This window comes from Rana temporaria, chromosome 4 (genome assembly GCF_905171775.1).
Source record: "Rana temporaria chromosome 4, aRanTem1.1, whole genome shotgun sequence".
In the NCBI taxonomy this organism is placed as follows: Eukaryota; Metazoa; Chordata; class Amphibia; order Anura; family Ranidae; genus Rana; species Rana temporaria.
In genome coordinates, this window is record NC_053492.1 from 19,008,572 (window position 1) to 19,029,171 (window position 20,600).

At 47.6% G+C, this 20,600-nt stretch overlaps 1 long non-coding RNA gene across 2 annotated transcripts; it reads left to right on the forward strand.

Annotated features, from left to right (window-relative positions):
- The first annotated feature begins 2,648 nt into the window (after positions 1 to 2,648).
- On the forward strand, positions 2,649 to 5,440 carry LOC120936011. 2 transcript variants are annotated; one of them, XR_005748575.1, is made up of 3 exons: positions 2,649 to 3,029; positions 3,164 to 3,663; positions 4,577 to 5,440. It is a non-coding gene; the product is annotated as an uncharacterized LOC120936011 (long non-coding RNA). The 2 variants fall into 2 exon arrangements; XR_005748574.1 differs by having other exon boundaries at positions 2,649 to 3,663.
- Positions 5,441 to 20,600: the final 15,160 nt, after the last annotated feature.

Consider the following 20,600-nt stretch of genomic DNA (forward strand, 5'->3'; position numbering starts at 1 on the left):
ATTATTGATTAAAAGGCCTTTTTTACATTTGTTTTAATGCAATGCAAAAAATAAATATGAAAGAAAAATTTAATCTTAAAGGTTAGAAAAATTTAACTAATAAAAAAAAAAAAAAAGATGTATAGTACGCCCGGTGTCCACACAAATGGTTAGACTCTTTTTTTTCCTCCTATGAAGTCGTGACCACCTTCTATATCGCATACATAAAACTAAAAATTATAATAATAATAATAGGGGAGAAGGGGAAGAAGCAGTTGATTAGATTTAAATAGCAATTCATTTTGACATTCGGGAGCAGCAGTAGAACAGAGTCCTGAGTACTTTCATTTTCGTTTTTTTTTTTTTTTTTGATGTGTGTAGTACGCCCGGTTTCCACACATGGGTTGGACTCCTCTTTTTTCCTTTGAACGGTCGTGACCACCTTCTATATCGCGTACATAAAACAAATTATAATAATAATAGGGGAGAAGAAGAAGTTGATTAGGGGGAGCAGCAGTAGAATAGGGCGTACCACATACATCCTAGGTACTTTCATTAAGCTTTTTTTGTTTTACGTGTAGCACGCTCCGGTGTCCACAAATAGACTCTCTTTGTCTAATTTAAATGGTTGTGGCCACATTCTATATATTGTGGAAAAAAATACTGTATTTATCGGCCTATACCGCGCGCCGGCATATAACGCGCACCCCAAGCTTAGGGAAGTTTAAGGAAAAAACGTACATTTTGGATGTCTTGCCCGGCGTCCATCTGCGGTTTTGTCCGGCGTCCATCTGCGCCCTTGCGCGGGGTCCGTCCAGGATTGTCGGTGTCCGTCTGCTGTCTTGTCCGGCGTCCATCGGCGGCCTTGTCCAACGTCCGTCTGTGGCCTTGCGCGGGGTCCGTCCAGCCTTGTCGGTGTCCGTCTGCTGTCTTGCCCGGCGTCCATCGGCGGCCTTGTCTGGCGTCCATCTGCCGGGGGTTGCAGCGTTGTGTGTTTGAGTTTGGCGCCTCAGGTCGAGCTGTGCAGAGCTGGATTTCCGGTGTGTTCGGCTTCTCTCGCGTGGCTGCGGGCGGAGCCGAGTGTGGCCGAGCCTAGCCTAGTGCCCAGTACACTCGGCTCGGTCTTTGTTGGCGGCGCTCTGAGACAGCAAGGATCGGCGTATTACGCGCACCTACGATTTTCCCCTGATTTAAAGGGGGAAAAAGTGCGCGTCATACGCCGATAAATACAGTAAATAAAAAATCAATATATTTAAGGGTAAGAAGGTGTTGACTAGGGTTAAATAGCTATTTATTTTGACAGCCAGGAGCAGCGGTAGAACAGAGCGTGCCACATACGTCCTGAGTACTTTCATTAAAGTGAAATTCCACTCAAATTCTTTGTCGTGGAAATAAAAAATAGTTAAGGGTTAGAAGGAGTTGATTAGGGTTAAATAGCAATTTATTTTGACAGCCGGGTGCAGCAGTAGAACAGGACGTACCACATACGTCCTATCCACTTTCATTACATTTTTATTTCGGATATGTGTAGTACTCCCGGAGCACACAAATGGTTTGACTCCTCTTGTCTCCGTTGAGTGGTCATGACCACCTTCTATATATATATAATCGTGGGAATTAAAAATAAATAGTTAAAGGGGAAGAAGCAGGTAATTTGACAGCCAGGAGCAGCGGTAGAACAGAGCGTGCCACATACGTCCTGAGTACTTTAATTAAAGTGAAATTCCACTCAAATTCTATATATTGTGGAAATTAAAATAAAAAGTTATAGTTATGGGTAAAAAGGAGTTGATTAGGATTAAATAAGAATACATTTTGACAGCTGGGTGTAGCAGTAGAACAGGGCGTACCAAATACGTCCTGTCCATTTTCATTTAAAACATTTTTGGATGTGTGTAGTACTCCCAGAGTACACAAATGGTTAGACTCCTCTTGTCTGCCTTGAGTGGTGGTGACCACCTTCTTTATCTTAATGCCATCATTCAGTGCCCTGAAATAGAAGATAGTCAGAGCTGGGACTGATGTGAATGTACAGTATGCGGAAACCGTTGGCGCTAAATAAACCCATGTAATAAACGGAAGTAAAATGACCAATTTTTGGGGTTGGACTCGTGTGATTGGCTGTAGAGATATTCCAATTATTAATATGTATGATGTAGGGCAGCGCTGACTATAGCATTCCTTTTTATGTTTTCTCGTTGAAAATTGACCCCCCCCCCCCTCGGCAGATGCACATTTACTGATATGTGATGCCCGTGGTCTCCAGGAATTGTTTACATCCCACATGGATGTCTGAATGTAGCCTTAGACCACATGCACACGGACGTAATTGGGCATAAAATATGCCCAACATAAAAAAAAAAGGGGGGTGTACAGCCAGCCAATGAAGTGAATGGTACTTGTGGCTTCTCTGGGTCAGCATTTACCCATGTGTACACATACGGTCTATTCTCTTCTATGGCCCACCTGAAGGAGGCAGGCCAGGGACCGTCAGGCTGGGTAGGAAAGTGCTAGAAGGGATATGCAATTAGCGGACCTCCAGCTGTTGCAAAACTACAAGTCCCATCATGCCTCTGCCTCGTTGTCATGCTTGTGGCTGTCAGAATCTTGCTATGCCTCATGGGACTTTTAGTTCTGCAACAGCTGGAGGTCCGCTATTTGCATATCCATGATGATAGACGTCCCTCCAGTTAGGAATTGAGGCGGGGCTCTATCTGACTTGCTGCAGCTTCTAATGTACATTGTGAGAAGCTCACGGCGTGCAGTGAAATCAGAGGAAGTCATTTCAGTCCAGGGGTGGAGCCGGTACAACTGTGCCAGACTATAGGGAAGGCCTGGAGGTCAGATTGAACCCTTCCCTACTCTGTCCAAAACTAAGGGAAGCTTCAGCTAATACAAACAATTTCAAAACCAACATGTCTTCTCCAATATCACCACTAGGTGGTGCTGGTAATCCCATGTAAAACACTCCGTCACAGATATTGCCACTAGGTGGTGGTGATGATAACCTAGTTCTAACTCTCCTCCAATCTTACCACTAGGTGGCAGTCGTGTCCCAGTTGGAATACTCCTCTGATGTTACAGCCAGGTGATATTGATAATTTGATTAGAACTCTCCTACAGTTTTACCACTGGGTGGCAGTGGTAATCCAGTTACACTGTCCTTCTCCAATCTTACCACTAGGTGTCCCAGTTGGAATACTCCTCTGATGTTACAGCCAGGTGAGATTGATAATCTGATCCAATCTTACCATTAGGTGGCATTGGTAACCCAGTTACAACTGTCCTTCTCCAATCTTACCATTAGGTGGCAGTGGTAACCCAGTTACAACTGTTCTCCAATCTTACCACCAGCTGGTAGTGGTAACCCAGTTACAACCGTCCTTCTCCAATCTTACCACTAGGTGTCCCAGTTGGAATACTCCTCTGATGTTACTGCCAGGTGAGATTGATAATCTGATTAGAACTCTCCTCCAGTTTTACCACTGGGTGGCAGTGGTAATTCAGTTACACTGTCCTTCTCCAATCTTACCATTAGGTGGCAGTGGTGACCCAGTTACAACTGTTCTCCAATCTTACCACCAGCTGGCCGTGGTAATTCAGTTACACTGTCCTTCTCCAATCTTACCATTAGGTGGCAGTGGTAACCCAGTTATAACCGTCCTTCTCCAATCTTACCATTAGGTGGCAGTGGTGACCCAGTTACAACTGTTCTCCAATCTTACCACCAGCTGGCAGTGGTAACCCAGTTACAATCGTCCTTCTCCAATCTTACCATTAGGTGGCAGTGGTAACCTAGTTACAACTATCCTTCTCCAATCTTACCATTAGGTGGCAGTGGTAACCCAGTTACAATCGTCCTTCTCCAATCTTACCATTAGGTGGCAGTGGTAACCTAGTTACAACTATCCTTCTCCAATCTTACCATTAGGTGGCAGTGGTAACCCAGTTACAATTGTCCTTCTCCAATCTTACCATTAGGTGGCAGTGGTAACCTAGTTACAACTATCCTTCTCCAATCTTACCATTAGGTGGCAGTGGTAATCCAGTTACAACAGTTCTTCTCCAATCTTACAACCAGTTGGTAGTGTTAATCCAGTTACAACAGTCGTCCTCCTATCTTACCAACAGGTGGCAGCGATAATCCGGTTACAGCTGTCCTCCAATTTCACCACTAGGTGGCAATGCTAAACCAGTTACAACTGTCCCTTTCCAAATCTTAGCATTAGTCAATGGTTATCCAGTTACAACTATCCTTCTCCAATCTTACCACCAGGTGGTAGTGGTAATCCAGTTACAACAGTTCTTCTCCAAATCCAGTTACAACTGTCCTCCAATCTTACCAACAGGTGGCAGCGATAATCCGGTTACAACTGTCCTCCGGTTTCACCACTAGGTGGCAATGCTAAACCACAACCACAACTACAACTGTCCTTTTCCAAATCTTACCATTTAGTTCATGGTAATCCAGTTATAACTATCCTTCTCCAATCTTACCACCAGGTGGCAGTGGTAACCCAATTACAACTGTCCTTCAATCTTACCACCAGGTGGCAGTGGTAACGCAATTACTACTGTCCTTCAATCTTACCACCAGGTGGCAGTGGTAATCCAGTTACAACATTTCTTCTCCAATCTTACAACCAGTTGGTAGTGTTAATCCAGTTACAACTGTCCTCCTCCAATCTTACCAACAGGTGGCAGCGATAATCCGGTTACAACTGTCCTCCAATTTCACCACTAGGTGGCAATGCTAAACCAGTTACAACTGTCCCTTTCCAAATCTTAGCATTAGTCAATGGTAATCCAGTTACAACTATCCTTCTCCAATTTTACCACCAGGTGGCAGTGGTTTACAACCAATTGACAATGGTAATCCAGTTACCACAGTTCTTCTCCGACTTTACCACCAGGTGGCAATGGTAAATCCAGTTACAACTGTCCTCCTCCAATCTTATTAACACGTGGCAGTGATAATCTGGTTACAACTGCCCTCCAATTTTACAACCAGTTGGCAGTGGTAATCCAATTACAACTGTTCTCCAATCTCACCACCAGGTGGCAGTGGTAAATCCAGTTACAACAGTCCTTCTACAGTCTTACCACCAGGTGGCAGTGGTAAATCCAGTTACAACAGTCCTTCTACAGTCTTACCACCAGGTGGCAGTGCTAAATCCAGTTACAACTGTCCTTTCCCAGTCTCACCACCAGGTGGCAGTGGTAAATCCAGTTACAACAGTCCTTCTCCAGTCTCACCACCAGGTGGCAGTGCTAAATCCAGTTACAACAGTCCTTCTCCAGTCTTACCACCAGGTGGCAGTGGTAATCCACTTACAGTCCCAGTCCTGGAACAGTGAGATTCCTCTGGTTTTGCACTCGGTCATATTGAAGACTGTCTCTGTATGTTCTGTAATTCCTCTGTTTATGTAAATGTGAAATGTTTATAAAATGATTGTACCAATCCGGTGTCAGCGTCTCCTTTACAGCGCCAACGTTTTAAATCGATGTTTGCAAGTGTCAGTGGGAACATCGGGGTGTGACATTGATGATCAGATAAATATTAACTAAGATTGACTGACTCCATTACCACCAATGTAATGATGGATTTGTCTGGTTTGTGGGTGGGGCTCAGCTTTTCCCGTGTGATCAGGCCCTATAGGGGGGCATAGTTCTCACAGGAAGTGGGGGGGTCTCTCCAGTGGGGTCACAGATTCCCTGTCTGTGTGTGGGGGGGCACCCTACTGAGGTTTATGCAGCCTCTTTATCACTGTCTCTGACTATATGTGGGCCATTTTCCAGACCAATGGTGTCAGTGGCCACAATAATAACCCCCAACATTAATGTCAGTGGCCGCAATAATAACCCCCAATATTGGTGTCAGTGGATGCGATAGAACCCCCAACATTGGTGTCAGTGGACACAATAATAACCCCCAGCATTGGTGTCAGTGGCCACAATAATAACCCCCAACATTGGTGTCAGTGGACACAATAATAACCCCCAACATTGGTGTCAGTGGGCACAATAATAACCCCCAACATTGGTGTCAGTGGATGCAATAATCACCCCCAACATTGGTGTCAGTGGCCACAATAATCACCCCCAACATTGGTGTCAGTGGATGCAATAATACCCCCCAACATTGGTGTCAGTGGCCACAATAATAACCCCCAACATAAGTGTCACTGGACACAATAATAACCCCCAACATTGGTGTCAGTGGCCACAATAATAACCCCCAACATTGGTGTCAGTGGGTGCAATAATAACCTCCAACATTGGTGTCAGTGGCCACAATAATAACCCCCAATATTGGTGTCACTGGACACAATAACCCCCAACATTGGTGTCAGTGGCCACAATAATAACCCCCAACATTGGTGTCAGTGGCCGCAATAATAACCCCCAATATTGGTGTCACTGGACACAATAATAACCCCCAATATTGGTGTCACTGGACACAATAACCCCCAACATTGGTGTCAGTGGCCACAATAATAACCCCCAACATTGGTGTCAGTGGCCACAATAATAACCCCCAACATTGGTGTCAGTGGCCGCAATAACCCCCAACATTGGTGTCAGTGGCCACAATAATAACCCCCAACATTGGTGTCAGTGGCCGCAATAATAACCCCCAACATTGGTGTCAGTTGCCACAATAATAACCCCCAACATTGGTGTCAGTGGATGCAATAGTAACCCCCAACATTGGTGTCAGTGGATACAATAGTAACCCCCAACATTGGTGTCAGTGGATGCAATAATAACCCCCAACATTGGTGTCAGTGGCCACAATAATAACCCCCAACATTGGTGTCAGTGGCTGCAATAATTACCCCCAACACTGGTGTCATTGAATGCAATAATAACCCCCAACATTGGTGTCAGTGGACACAATAATAACCCCCAGCATTGGTGTCAGTGGACACAATAATAACCCCCAGCATTGGTGTCAATGGACACAATAATAACCCCCAACATTGGTGTCAGTGGCCACAATAATAACCCCCAACATTGGTGTCAGTGGCCACAATAATAACCCCCAACATTGGTGTCAGTGGCCACAATAATAACCCCCAACATTGGTGTCAGTGGGCACAATAATAACCCCAACATTGGTGTAATTTGATGCAATAATAACCCCCAACATTGGTGTCAGTTGCCACAATAATAACCCCCAGCATTGGTGTTAGTGGCCACAATAGTAACCCCCAACATTGGTGTCAGTGGATGCAATAGTAACCCCCAACATTGGTGTCAGTGGCCACAATAATAACCCCCAACATTAATGTCAGTGGCTGCAATAATTACCCCCAACACTGGTGTCATTGAAGGGCAATAATAACCCCCAACATTGGTGTCAGTGGCCACAATAATAACCCCCAACATTGGTGTCAGTGGCCACAATAATAACCCCCAACATTGGTGTCAGTGGCCACAATAATAACCCCCAACATTGGTGTCAGTGGATGCGATAAGAACCCCCAGCATTGGTGTCACTGGACACAATAATAACCCCCAGCATTGGTGTTAGTGGCCACAATAGTAACCCCCAACATTGGTGTCAGTGGATGCGATAAGAACCCCCAGCATTGGTGTCACTGGACACAATAATAACCCCCAGCATTGGTGTCAGTGGACACAATAATAACCCCCAGCATTGGTGTCAGTAGGCACAATAATAACCCCCAACATTGGTGTCAGTGGCCACAATAATAACCCCCAACATTGGTGTCAGTGGCCACAATAATAACCCCCAACATTGGTGTCAGTGGACACAATTATAACCCCCAACATTGGTGTCAGTGGGCACAATAATAACCCCCAACATTGGTGTCAGTGGATGCGATAAGAACCCCCAGCATTGGTGTCAGTGGACACAATAATAACCCCCAGCATTGGTGTCAGTGGGCACAATAATAACCCCCAACATTGGTGTCAGTGGATGCGATAAGAACCCCCAACATTGGTGTCAGTGGCCACAATAATAACCCCCAACATTGGTGTCAGTGGGCACAATAATAACCCCCAACATTGGTGTCAGTGGTCGCCATTGGAGTCCAGTGACCTCATTGTCCAGTGGTGAGATGATTGGATCTTTGTGACATGGGGCATTATCCTGCTGGGAGGAGCCATCAGAAGATGGGGACACTGTAGTCATAAAGGGATGGACATGGTCACCAATAATACTCAGGGAGGCCGTGGCGTGTAAACGATGCTCAATTGGTACTAAGGGGGCCAAAGTGTGCCTCATCTGACCCCAACAAGGCATTTTCCTCCACACAACCGGATATTTTCTCTTTTCTGGATCATTTTCTGTAATCCCGAGAGATGGTTGTGCGTGAAAATCACATATATATATACACACACCCGCCCCGTCTGGCACCAACAACCATGTCACGTTCAAAATTCACTTGAATCCCCTTTTTTCCCCATTCTGATGCTCGGTTTGAACTTCAGCAAGTGGTCTTCACCACGTCTAGGTGCCTTAATGCATTGAGTTGCTGCCATGCGATTGGCTGATTAGCAATTTGTGTTACCAAGCCATAGAACAGGTGTACCTAATAAAGTGGCCGGTGAGTGTATGTGCAGCGTGGTGTGCTGCTGTACATCGCTACTACGACTAGTAACTACGTCCATGAAGAGTTCGCATCTACTGTGGTCAGTGAGAGGTGGCACTGATGGACACTGAGGGCTGGCACTGATGGACACTGAGGGGTGGCACTGATGGACACTGAGGGGTGGCACTGGTGGGCACTGAGGGGTGGCACTGGTGGACACTGAGGGGTGGCACTGGTGGACACTGAGGGGTGGCACTGATGGACACTGAGGGGTGGCACTGATGGACACTGAGGGGTGGTCCTGGTGGCGTCCCTGGTGGTCCAGTGTGGGCATCAGCGGGGGGGGGGGCTACGCTGATAAACAATCAGCGTATACCACCCCTGTCATGAGAGCCTCCAATCGGCTCTCCTCTACTCGCGTCTGTCAGACACGAGTGAGGAAAAGCCGATCAACGACTCTTCCTGTTTACATCGTGATCAGCCGTGATTGGACACGGCTGATCACGTGGTAAAGAGCCTCCGCCGGAGGCTCTTTACCGAGATCGGAGATGCAGGGTGTCAGACTGACACCCCGCACCACCGATCGGCGCGCGCCAGCATGTTATCCTGCTGGACGTCAATAGACGTCCAGTCAGGATTTCAGAACCACTTCCCGGACGTCAATTGTCTATTGACCGGGCGGGAAGTGGTTAATGTAGGTAAGAACACCAAGGCCCGGATTCACGTAGAACCGCGTATCTTTGTGCGGGCGTAACGTATCCTATTTACGTTACGCCTCCGCAACTTTGACAGGCAAGTGCCGTATTCTCAAACCAAAGTTGCGGCGGCGTAGCGTAAATAGGCCGGCGTAAGCCCGCCTAATTCAAATGTGGTAGATGTGGGCGTGTGTTATGTAAATTTTATGTGACCCCGCGTAAATGACGCTTTTTACGAATGGCGCATGCGCCGTCCGTGAAAGTATCCCAGTGTGCATTGCTCCAAATTAACCCGCAAGAAGCCAATGCTTTCGACGTGAACGTAAATGACGCTTGCGCCGTCCGTGAAAGTATCCCAGTGCGCATTGCTCCAAATTAACCCGCAAGAAGCCAATGCTTTCGACGTGAACGTAAATGACGCCCAAGCCCTATTCGCGAACGACTTGCGCAAACAACGTAACATTTTCAAAATTCGACGCGGGAACGACGTCCACACTTAACATTGGTACGCCTCATATAGCAGGGGTAACTTTACTCCGGGAAAAGCCTAACATAAACGGGCGCATCTGTACTGCGTCGGCCGGGCGTACGTTTGTGAATTGGCGTATCTAGCTGATTTACATATTTCTAGGCGTAAATCGGCGTACACGCCCCTAGCGGCCAGCGTAAATATGCAGTTAAGATCCGACGGCGTAAGAGACTTACGCTGGTCGGATCTAATGGAAATCTATGCGTAACTGATTCTAAGAATCAGGCGCAAAGATACGACGGCTCGGACTCAGAGTTACGACGGCGTATCTGGAGATACGCCGGCGTAACTTGTACGAGAATCTGGTGTGCGCCCAAAGCCTCGAGGTTTGAGGCTCATCACGTGTTGGTCACATGATTAAGCCGGAGGTTATGGTGGGTGCGAGTCTACGTCGCGCCTACCTCTTCTGCCTATCCCTTGGAGCGCATGGGATATGCGGGCCGAGGTCTGCCGCGCATATTGCGTTGTATCACGGATTTTTAGGCAGTGTGTTGTGCGGACTGCACGTAACGTCACGCCCCCTAACCCAGTTAATGACATCTTGTTCCCCACACAATGTAGTGGAAGGGAAAACGCGGCGATTGGTTGGCCGGCTTTTGGCCGTGTATTGCGTTCACATCGCGCCTATGTGGGGTTAATGGCCATTTGGGCGGGTCCGGGCTGGTGTTGTATATTTTACATGCCCCTTCCCATGTTGTTCATACAGCCCTCGGATTTGCCCATGGGGTGGTCATGTGTTTTCAACACCAGGTTCCAGGGTCAACTTTCATATTGAGGCTTGGGATGCACGCCTGGACGCCATTTTAGTCCACTAGGAAGTGTGGATGTTCTAGGCAGATATTAGTGAGTTGTCAGCAATGGCATTTTTCTGATATTAATTTTATAGTATTTATTTTAATAAATGTTTTAAGGGTTCTGGACACATACTTTTAAATGGTCCTGGGGTTATCCAGAGTGACCTCTCAGCACTCAGGTAGAGGCTTGGTTATAACCCCAGGAAGTGATTTTCTAGATGGGCGGACACCCGGGGAAGGCTTCCCAGTCAAGGGGTCATCTTGCCTTTATATTCGTGGAGGGCAGTGGTGGGGGATCACCCCAGACGATGCACTATTTGATGCGAGGACTCCGCCGCTGCCATTTTGTATATTTGAAAAGCGCTGTTCATCTTTTTGGAATGTGAGCGTTCTTACCTACATTAACCACTTCCCGCCCGGTCAATAGACAATTGACGTCTGGGAAGTGGTTGTGTAATCCTGACTGGATGTCTATTGACGTCCAGCAGGATAACATGCCGGCGTGCGCCCGTGGGGTGTCAGTCTGACACCCTGCATCTCCGATCTCGGTAAAGAGCCTCCGGCGGAGGATCTTTACCACGTGATCAGCCGTGTCCAATCACGGCTGATCACGATGTAAACAGGAAGAGTCGTTGATCGGCTCTTCCTCACTCGTGTCTGACAGACGCGAGTAGAGGAGAGCCGATCGGTGTCTCTCATGACAGGGGGGGGTATACGCTGATTGTTTATCAGTGTAGCCCCCCCCGCTGATGCCCACACTGGACCACCAGAGACGCCACCAGGACCACCAGGGAAGGGGGCAACGTCGTATGTACCACATGGCCATCCACATGTTACATTTTTTGATCACGATGTAAACAGGAAGAGCCTCCTGACAGGGGGGGGGTTCGCGCTGATTGTTTATCAGCGCAGCCCCTCCTCGGATGCCACAGGGAAGATGCCAGGACCACCAGGGAAGGGGACAACATGTGGATGGCCAGGTACATCCCCCATGGCCATCCACATGTAAAAAAAATAGGCACAATAGATGCCAATCAGTGCCCATTTGTGGGCACTGATTGGCATCTATTGTGCCTATTTTTTTGCCAATCAGTGCCCACAAATGGGCACTGACTGGCAACATGGGCACTGATTGGCAAAATAGTAAACAAACAAGTGCCACCCCTCAGTGTCCATCAGTGCCACCCCTTAGTGTGCATTAGTGCCACCTCCCAGTGCCCATCCATGCCCAGTGCCTACCTATTAGTGGCCATTTGTGCCACCCATATGTACCCATCAGTGCTACCCATATGTACCCATCAGTGCCACCCATAAGTTCCACCCATAAGTGCCGCCTATGAGTGCCCATCAGTGGCGCCTATGAGTGCCCATCAGTGCCGCATACCAGCGCCGCCTATCAGTGTTAATTTTTTTTTTTTTTGCATTACACCTGTAAGGGGCACGATGTAACCCCATGGTTATTATCTTGCGTCAGCAGAGAAGAGATTACGCTTGTTTTTTTCCGTCAGCACCCCCCCCCCCCCCCCCCGGTTCTCTGCTCCAGGGGGGCCCTGCCTAAAGCTGTGTAAGGGGCCCCAAAATTTGTGATGGCTGCCCCTGCATCCACCCTCTCTGGTGCAGGAAGTGATGGCGTTTTACAGAGTTTTATAGTTGTCACCAGAAGAGGAACAGAGGGGAAATCTTCCAATGGGGACACTAGTTCTGATAAGGGGATTTCCTTCTTTTGGAAGAGATTTTCACTCACTTCCTGTTGTGAGGATACACCAATATATATTTTTTTTACAGCCATTATTGTTGCTATTAATTATCCTTTTAGGCTCTGTTTCCACTATTGCAACCCCAAAGTCACGCGATTTTGCCGCGATTTAGATGCGACTTGAAGCAATGCCTGTGTATTCTTGAGGTCTATGGACATCAAGTCGCATCAAAGTGGGACCAAAGTAGTGCAGGGACTACTTTGAAGCCGCTGCGACTTCAAGTCGCACAGATATGAACGGTACTCATTGGAAACCATGGGGTACGACCTGTCATGCGACTTTGCAGTCCCAAGTCGCATGACAAGTCGCCAGGGCTTTTTTTCAGGGGGAACTCAGTTCCACCACCTCTGGCTCAGACCCTTTGGTGCCTGCTCACCACAATCACTTGTAAACACAGAAGTCTGGTTTCTGTGTTTACAAGTGACAGCTCTGCACTCTGTGTGTAACCCCCTGAACTCTGCATTCTTAGGCAGATTCAGAGTGAGTTACGCCGGCGTATCAGTAGATACGCCGGCGTAACTCTGAATCTACGCCGGCGTTAATTTAAGCGTATTCTGGAAACCAGATACGCTTAAATTGGGCTAAGATACGAGCGGCGTAAGTCTCCTACGCCGTCGTATCTCAAAGTGTAATTTTTAGGCTGGCCGCTAGGTGGCGCTTCCGTTGAGTTTGGCGTAGAATATGTAAATGACTAGATGCGCCGATTCACGAACGCACGTGCGCCCATCGCAGTAAAGATACGCCGTTTCCGTAAGAGATACGCCGCGTAAAGATAAAGCTGCCCCCTAGGAGGAGTAGTCAATGTTAAGTATGGCCGTCGTTCCCGCGTCGAAATTTGAAAATTTTACGTCGTTTGCGTAAGTCGTCCGTGAATGGGGCTGGACGTAATTTACGTCCACGTCGAAACCAATACGTCCTTGCGGCGTACTTTGGAGCAATGCACAGTGGGATATGTACACGGACGTCAATCACGAGTAATTTACATAAAACACGCCCCCCCATCCTCATTTGAATTAGGCGCGCTTACGCCGCCCCATTTACGCTACGCCGCCGTAACTTAGGAGGCAAGTGCTTTGTGAATACAGTACTTGCCTCTCTGACTTAAGGCGGCGTAGCGTAAATACGATACGCTACGCCGCCTTAAAGTTGCGGCGGCGTCTTTGAATCTAGGTATCTGTATGTAATGCAATCCTGGTATTTAATGCCCCTTTAAGACCCTTCTACTGTTTATAAAATCGGAAAACCATGCAAGTCGCAAAAGTGGAAAGGCCCCTTTCACACTTATACGACGTGTCCCGCGATTTCTGACGGAAAAGTAGCATGACAAGTCGCTTCCCATGATTTCCAATGACAACCATTCATATATTAGTGCGACTTCAGGTCGTTCCGACTTCAAAGTAGTCCCTGCGCCACTTTGGTCCGATTTTGATGCCACTTACACAGGCATTCCTTAAAATCGCGGCAAAATCGTGCGACTTTGAAGCTGGCTGGTTTTTATGCAGAGCTGCACCAGATTATACATGCTTCATTTGTAGTAAATCTCCCCCCCATTGTGTATTTGTCAGAGCCCAGGACCCCGCGCCCCCACACTGTGTGCTCAGCAATGAGCGGGTGCAATAGACCGCCTCTAATGCATTAATCCCTGGACTCTGGCGCCCAATGAAGAGTAAAAGATTGGGGGCCCTGCCCTTCCCGTGTCACCCATGCCTGATGCAACCAGAGCCACTTGTTACATTATTGACTATTCCTAGATATTGAACCCATTCACCTCTGCCCCCCCCCCCCCCCTACATCCCCTATGGAGCTGAGCAATTGTTAGGCCCCTTTCACACAGACGGATAGAATGGTGCTTTTAGCTGCGGATTTTCCTCGTTTTCTACCGCAGCTAAAAGCACACAATGGCCCAGATTCAGAGAGCAATTGCGCCTGCGTAACCATAGTTATGCAGCGCAATTGCTGACTTGCGCCGGCGTTACGAATGCTCCTTCAGGAACATCGTAACGCCGACTGCAGCCTAAAATCTGCGTGGCATAAAGCTCTTATGCCCGCATATCTTAGGCTGCATTCTTGCGATGGCCGCTAGGTGGCGTTCCCGTTGTGCTCAGTGTATAGTATGCAAATTGCATACTAACACCGATTCACAACGTTGCGCGAGCCCTGCGTACGGAAGTTACGTCGTTTCCGTACGGCGTGTTTAGCGTAAGGCTGCCCCTTCTAATAGCAGGGGCAGCCAATGCTAAAGGATACCCGTCGTTCCCGCATTGCGATATTTGAAATCTACGCTGGACGCCATTCACGTTCACCTGGAAGCAAATGACGTCCTTGCGACGTCATTTGCCGCAATGCACGTCGGGAAAGTTTCCCGACTGAGCATGCGCTCTACGCTCGGCGCGGAAGCGCGCCTAATTTAAATGATTCCCGCCCCCTACGGGATCATTTACATTAGGCGCCCTTACGCAGGGCCATTTTAAAGAGCGCACACGCAATTTACAGAGCTAATGCTCCGTGAATCGCGCGCAGCGCAGATAATTTTGCGGGGGCGCAGGGCAAAAACGTTGTCCTGCGCCTCCGTAACAAATGCGCAAATCTTACTGAATCTGGGCCAATGTTTTCCTATGGCCTCATTCACACACAGTGTTTACCTGCGATTTCGTTACATGCGGTTTGGTGCGAATAGAAAAAATAGAATTGAATGCGTCCAGGTGCGATTTAGCGCAGCTATAGACACTTAACCGCATGTAATCGCAGTCTTTTGTGTCAACTGCGGATAGCGGCGTGAGAAAAAAAAAAAGAACAACAGGAAGCACATCATAATCAAAAAAAAATAAAAAGGGTTGCTATGGAAATGACTACCGCAGCTAAACGCACGTAATCGCAATGTACAAATGCAGCTAATCGCAGTGCCCGGAGCCTTGAATTTCACTGAAAAAGTACATGCTTTTAATTGCGGCAAAACTGGCGTCCATCTGAAAGGGGCCTTAGGCCGCGTACACACGATCGGTCCATCCGATGAGAATGGTCCGAAGGACTATAACTTACGGCACAAATTCTTTCTGGATACAGAAACTACGCTCTAAGTTACGGCGGCGTAGTGTATCTGAGATACGCTACGCCTGCCTAAAGATAGGCAGATCTTTGTGGATCTGGCCCAGTGTTTCTATGTCTCAAATTTTCGCATTTCGAATTTTCAAATTTTTCAAAATTTCAGTAATTTCGTTAATTTCGGATTCGAATTTCGGAAATTTTTAAATTTGAGATTTCGGAAATTCGAAAATTTCTGAAATTCGAATTTTCCAATATTCGAAAATTTCGAAAAATTCGGAAATTGGAAAATTAGAAATTCGAAAATTCAGAAATTCGAAAATGCAGAATTCAAAAAATCGCAAATTCGAAAACTCTGAATATTCAAATTTTTGAATTTCCGAATTCCAAATTTCCAAAGAGTGGCAGAGTGGCGCAGCGGAAGCTATCTATTGGTGAGTGACGGGTGCGTGCAGGAGAGAGGGGGCGGCGCTCCTGCGCCCACTATGGACGCGCCGCCACTGTCAGCAACAAGAGCAGAGTGGCGCAGTAGCTGGGCCCAGAAATCGATGGATCGAAACCATCTTCTGCTAGGTTGGCTTTTCCTATGCCAATCGATATTTGCTTGCAGGGCCGAAGGGCATTCTTTCACACACAAAGAGAACTTGAACCCGATTCTGGTGATTAAACGAATCCAAAACTCTCAGCATAAGCATACTGTGCCCATAGCCCAAGATGTAAAAACAAATTGGCGTGGTGTCCCCCCCCCCCCCAAAATCCATACCATACCCTCTTATCCAAGCATGCAGCCCGACAAGTCAGGAATTGGAGCCCCTTCCCTAACCATTCCAGACCACATGCCCTGAACATGGGGGGTGCTTTAGGGGTAGGGGGGTACTGTGCCCATAACCCAAGGTGTAAAAACAAATTGGCGTGGTGTCCCCCCCAAAATCCATACCATACCGTCTTATCCAAGCATACAGGTCAGGAAAGGGAGCCCCCTCCCTAACCATTCCAGACCACATGCCCTAAACATGGGGGGTGCTTTAGGGGTAGGGGGGTACTGTGCCCATAACCCAAGGTGTAAAAACAAATTGGCGTGGTGTCCCCCCCAAAATCCATACCATACCGTCTTATCCAAGCATACAGGTCAGGAAAGGGAGCCCCCTCCCTAACCATTCCAGACCACATGCCCTAAACATGGGGGGTGCTTTAGGGGTAGGGGGGTACTGTGCCCATAACCCAAGGTGTAAAAACAAATTGGCGTGGTGTCCCCCCCCCCAAAATCCATACCATACCCTCTTATCCAAGCATGCAGCCCGACAGGTCAGGAAAGGGAGCCCCCTCCCTAACCATTCCAGACCACATGCCCTGAACATGGGGGGTGCTTTAGGGGTAGGGGGGTACTGTGCCCATAACCCAAGGTGTAAAACAAATTGGCGTGGTGTCCCCCCCCCCAAAATCCATACCATACCGTCTTATCCAAGCATACAGCCCGACAGGTCAGGAAAGGGAGCCCCCTCCCTAACCATTCCAGACCACATGCCCTGAACATGGGGGGTGCTTTAGGGGTAGGGGGGTACTGTGCCCATAACCCAAGGTGTAAAACAAATTGGCGTGGTGTCCCCCCCAAAATCCATACCATACCGTCTTATCCAAGCATGCAGCCCGACAGGTCAGGAAAGGGAGCCCCCTCCCTAACCATTCCAGACCACATGCCCTAAACATGGGGGGTGCTTTAGGGGTAGGGGGGTACTGTGCCCATAACCCAAGATGTAAAAACAAATTGGCGTGGTGTCCCCCCCCCCCCAAAATCCATACCAGACCTTGTCCCCAAGGGCCTCTTGTCCACAACTCTTGGTGGGGGTCTGCGAGCAGGGGGGTTATTGGAATTTGGAAGTCCCCATCAACAACGGGGTCCCCAGATCCCGCCCCCACCCATGTGAATGAGTAGGGGGTGCATAGTGTAAAAAAAGACAGAAGGCATCCTGGGTCTGTGATGTCACAATTGAGTGCCCCTCCCCTTTCCTGATGCCCCTCCCCTTTCCTGACCTAGCGGGCTGCATGCTTGGATAAGGGTCTGGTGCGGATCTGTCCACACAGGTAGAAGAAATGTCTGTGTGGATTTCCTAGAAAAGAATGATCGCTGTGTACCTGAGGAGTCACCTGAGATTCCAGGTATTATGTACCTGAGGGGGGAGGAGTCTGGGCAGTGGCGGTGCGTCTATAGATGGCGCTGGAGCGTCGCCCCCTCTGGCTCTCGCACCGCCACTGAATAACATACATTCATGCATTGCATGAATTCATATTATTGTTGCCAGCTGCCGCAACTATTCAGATGGCCGGACATTGAGCGCCGACCGCCTGAATAACGGCAGCTGGTTGGCTGTGCGGAAGTGTCTATCAGAGCCAGCGACTCTGATAGGCTTTCCGAGTACAGCCCTCATCTCCCGGATGTCTTATCCTCGGGGATGTACGGGGGGGGGGGTGCGTTCCTTGGATAAGACTGACGGCCGTCTCAGCCAATCAGGTTCACCGATTCTGGTTATCGGTAACCTGATTGGCTGAAGCGTCAACAAGGCGGGAGAAGATATCGAGGGACGTGGAAGGAGAAAGGTAAGTGCAGGGCGGGGGGGTATTTTACATGGCACAGCGGTGACAATGGGCACAGAGGCAACAATGGGTACAGTGATGACAAAGGGCACAGTGGCATCAATGGGCACAGTGGTGACAAAGGGCACAGTGGCGAAAAAAGGGCACAGTGGCATCAATGGGCACAGTGGCGAAAAAAGGGCACAGTGGCATCAATGGGCACAGTGGTGACAATGGACACAGTGGCAACAAATAAAGGGCACAGTGACAGGCACAGTGGCAACAATGGGCACAGTGGCGACAATGGGTACAGTGGTGACAAAGGGCACAGTGGCGACAAAGGGCACAGTGGCATCAATGGGTACAGTGGTGACAAAGGGCACAGTGGCGAAAAAAGGGCACAGTGGCATCAATGGGCACAGTGGCAACAAATAAAGGGCACAGTGACATGCACAGTGGCAACAATGGGCACAGTGGCAACAAATAAAGGGCACAGTGACATGCACAGTGGCAACAATGGGCACAGTGGTGACAATTAAAGGTGATGGCATGGCACAGTGGTGACAAGCAATGGCACAGTGGCTGCGTTTGATGGGCACAGTGAGGCTGCAATTTTTTTTTTTTTTTTTTTCATTTGCGCCCCCCCAAAAATGTTGAGCACCAGCCGCCATTGGGTCTGGGGGAGGTGACATTACACGATATGATACAGATACATTGTATCATATCGTGTAAAGGATAGGGATTAATGATCCTCCCAGCCGCCCGCGACCCGGTCCGAAGCTCTGTGACCCACGGACCCGATCGCCGCTGGAGTCCCGCGATCGGTCCCCGGAGCTGATGAACGGGGAGAGCCGTGTGTAAACACAGCTTCCCCGTTCTTCACTGTGGCAGCTGCATCGATCGTCTGTTCCCTTATATAGGGAATCACAATCAATGACATCAGACCTACAGCCACACCCCCCTACTGTTGTAAACACACACTAGGTGAAACATAACTCCTACAGTGCCCCCTGTGGTTAACTCCCAAACTGTCATTTTCACAATAAACAATGCAATTTTAATGCATTTTTTGCTGTGAAAATGACAATGTCCCAAAAATGTGTCAAAATTGTCAGATGTGTCCGCCATAATGTCGCAGTCACGAAAAAAATCGCTGATCGCCGCCATTAGTAGTAAAAATAAAAATAAAAATGCAATAAAACTATCCCCTATTTTGTAAACACTATAAATTTTGCGCAAACCAACCGATAAACGCTTATTGCGTTTTTTTTTTTAACAAAAATAGGTAGAAGAATACGTATCGGCCTAAACTGAGGAAAAACATTTTTTTAATATATTTTTGGGGGATATTTATTATAGCAAAAAGTAAAAAATATTGCATTTTTTTTCAAAATTGTCGCTCTATTTTTGTTTTTAGCGCAAAAAAATAAAAAACGCAGAGGTGATCAAATACCACCAAAAGAAATCTCTATTTGTGGGGAAAAAAGGACGCCAATTTTGTTTGGGAGCCACGTCGCACGGCCGCGCAATTGTCAGTTAAAGCGACGCAGTGCAGAATCGCAAAAACTGGCCGGGTCCTTTAGCTGCGTAATCGTCCGGGTCTTAAGTGATTATTGATCCCCCAGTAATGATAAGGATAGGGATTATTGATCCTCCCAGTAATGATAAGGATAGGGATTGATGATCCTCCCAGTAATGATAAGGATAGGGATTGATGATCCTCCCAGTAATGATAAGGATAGGGATTATTGATCCTCCCAGTAATGATAAGGATAGGGATTAATGATCCCCCAGTAATGATAAGGATAGGGATTATTGATCCTCCCAGTAATGATAAGGATAGGGATTGATGATCCTCCCAGTAATGATAAGGATAGGGATTATTGATCCCCCAGTAATGATAAGGATAGGGATTAATGATCCTCCCAGTAATGATAAGGATAGGGATTGATGATCCCCCAGTAATGATAAGGATAGGGATTAATGATCCTCCCAGTAATGATAAGGATAGGGATTAATGATCCTCCCAGTAATGATAAGGATAGGGATTAATGATCCCCCAGTAATGATAAGGATAGGGATTATTGATCCTCCCAGTAATGATAAGGATAGGGATTGATGATCCTCCCAGTAATGATAAGGATAGGGATTATTGATCCCCCAGTAATGATAAGGATAGGGATTGATGATCCCCCCAGTAATGATAAGGATAGGGATTAATGATCCTCCCAGTAATGATAAGGATAGGGATTATTGATCCTCCCAGTAATGATAAGGATAGGGATTAATGATCCTCCCAGTAATGATAAGGATAGGGATTAATGATCCTCCAGTAATGATAAGGATAGGGATTGATGATCCCCCCAGTAATGATAAGGATAGGGATTATTGATCCTCCCAGTAATGATAAGGATAGGGATTGATGATCCCCCCAGTAATGATAAGGATAGGGATTATTGATCCCCCAGTAATGATAAGGATAGGGATTGATGATCCCCCCAGTAATGATAAGGATAGGGATTAATGATCCCCCCAGTAATGATAAGGATAGGGATTAATGATCCTCCCAGTAATGATAAGGATAGGGATTATTGATCCTCCCAGTAATGATAAGGATAGGGATTAATGATCCTCCCAGTAATGATAAGGATAGGGATTATTGATCCTCC